This window comes from Hipposideros armiger, unplaced genomic scaffold, assembly GCF_001890085.2.
Source record: "Hipposideros armiger isolate ML-2016 unplaced genomic scaffold, ASM189008v1 scaffold_26, whole genome shotgun sequence".
Taxonomy (NCBI): Eukaryota; Metazoa; Chordata; class Mammalia; order Chiroptera; family Hipposideridae; genus Hipposideros; species Hipposideros armiger.
Window position 1 is genome coordinate 2,037,794 of NW_017731376.1, and position 2,591 is coordinate 2,040,384.

Here is a 2,591-nt window from a genome sequence, read left to right on the forward strand (position 1 = left end):
ATAGCAAATGTGCCCTATCTTTTCAAAGCATGACACTTTATATAATAACATATTTCAACTTTGAAAAGTGCCTTCACATCTGTTATCTCATTTAATCTTAACAACGACCCCAACCATCTTCCAGGTCTCTTCCTGTCATAAGAGGAAATAGCAGACTTAGTCCACACTGGAAGGTACCATCTGGGTACTTGATCCATATTATTTCCAATCCTCACAACATTTCAGTAGACAGCATGGTCTCCATTTCACAGGGATTGGCTGGGATTAAACTCAAGTGTATCTGGCTCACAATCCCTTGAGATTTCTGCAAGGACATCATGTGCTTTTTGCCCTATATCCTAATGTATTGTCTAAACGCCAGTCTCTTCCATGATGTTAGAGAGTGGGTGGATACCTTGAGAGGCGGGGTAGTGACCAGGAGGGGACATGAGGAAGCTCGCTTGGGTTGCTGGTAATGTTTCCTGATCTGGGCACTACGTAGATGGGTGTGTGCGCTTAGGGAAAGTGCATGGTATGCATTGATGATGTTTTTGCTCTTATGAATCTTGGATTTCAATACAAAGTTTTTGTAAGCCAGTTTTTCTTTTCAAAATGTGAGCTCTTTCCTTAACCCCAGAATCTAGCACTGTGCCTGTTCACTACAATAGACAAAGTGAGCTCGTGCACATTTTGCTCATTTACAATGGAGAAAGGAGAAACAAATTCACAGAATCAGGGCAAGTGTTGCTTCTTCTAAGAGTGTTGCTTAATCTGTTGGGTCATGGACCAATTGAGGATTTGATTAAAATTATGATAAAAAGGATAATCATCAAAACATATATATTCTGTATCAAGAATGTGCCTATCTATCATCTATCTATCTATCTATCATCTATTATCTATCTATCTATCTATCTATCTATCTATCTATCTATCTATCTATCTATCATCTCCTTCCATCTGTGCCATAACACTCTGAGGTAGACATTATGATTCTTGTTTTATGGATGTGGGAACCAAATTTCAAAGAGGTAAGCAACTTGACCAAGGTCAAACACTCCTGAATGTTTAATCCAAGACACAAACCCAAGTTTTACTGGCACCCAAACCCATCCCCTTAACTGCTGTGCACTGCTTATCTAGACATCCTTACCCAAAGAATGGACTCTCTTCCCTCTCCCTCACCGCCTCCAAACACACACACACACACACACACACACANAATAAGAAGTGTACACTTATTTATAAAAGACACTGATGGGCAACATCGGTCAGCAAGAAAAAGACAACTTCTGCCCATGAGGCATTTATAATCTGGTAAATCTACACAAACAGGCCAGTTCTCTTTGCTATAAGAGCTCATGAGAGGAGCACTGAAATCCAGATTTGGGAAGAGGTAACGCTTTCATTTGTTTTTGGAATCATAGGCTACTAATCTGCCTACAAGTTTCAAATACAAATACACTTTTCCCAAAATCTCTTTTACTTGTTTTTCTTTGTTTTATGTACTAAGACTCTTAACTGCAATTAGAGAAACTCACTCCAGCTATCTTAAAGAGGGCTATTGGGATACTAGAGTATCATGATACTCAAGAGAGGCATGCTTCTGGGTGGGCATCAGGGGTACTGGAATTGAGAACATGGTACTGTAAGGTCTCTTGTTTATTTCTGACATATTCTATGGGTCTGCTTCATGCTTTTCTCCCCATAAGACTGGTCACTTTTATTACTCTAGGTCAGAGTGGTGGGAATCATGGCTGCCAACCTATCTTGATCATTACATTTGACAGCGTCAGCTACTCTAGAGGAAATTACCTTGGTTCGATCCTTTTTTAATGGCACCTTCTTGAATGGAAACTCCTACCTCTTCCTTCATCTTTGCCTATCCCTCCCTAAACCACCCCCCAGCCCTCCTGTACCCAGTTGTCTAGCTACCTCCTTGCAAGGTTACCCAAAGTCCAGTTGTTATCAAGCTCATGGAATGTAGTTCAAATAATTGATTACAAAGGATGTGAAGCAATTATCCATGATGAGGTGTCCTCTAACTTCTGTTGAATCTGCCAGTGATGGGAATCTTTCCACCTCTCAAGGAAGCCCTTTCCATCTTCAGAGCTCTGTGTCTTTTAGAAAGCTATCTCCTGGGTCATAAGGTAGTTCCATTTGCAGTTTTTTGCGATACCGCCATATTGATTTCCATAGTGGCTGCATCAGTCTGCAGTCCCACCGACAGTGCACCAGGGTTCCCTTTTTCCCAAAACCTCGCCAGCACTTGTTGTTTGTTGATTTATTGATGATAGCCATTCTGACCAGAGTGAGGTAGTATCTCATTGTGGTTTTTATTTGCAAATTCCACTCTTGGGTATCTATCCAGAAAAACCCAATTAATTCGAAAAAATATATGCACCCCTATGTTCATTGTAGCACTATTCACAGTAGCCAAGACTTGGAAACAACCGAAATGCCCATCGGTAGACAACTGGATTAAGAAACTATGGTACATTTACACAATGGAGTATTACTCAGCTATAAAGAAGGAAATAGTACCATTTGCAACGATATGGATGGAACTAGAGAACATTATGCTAAGTAAAATAAGTCAGAGAAAGACACAT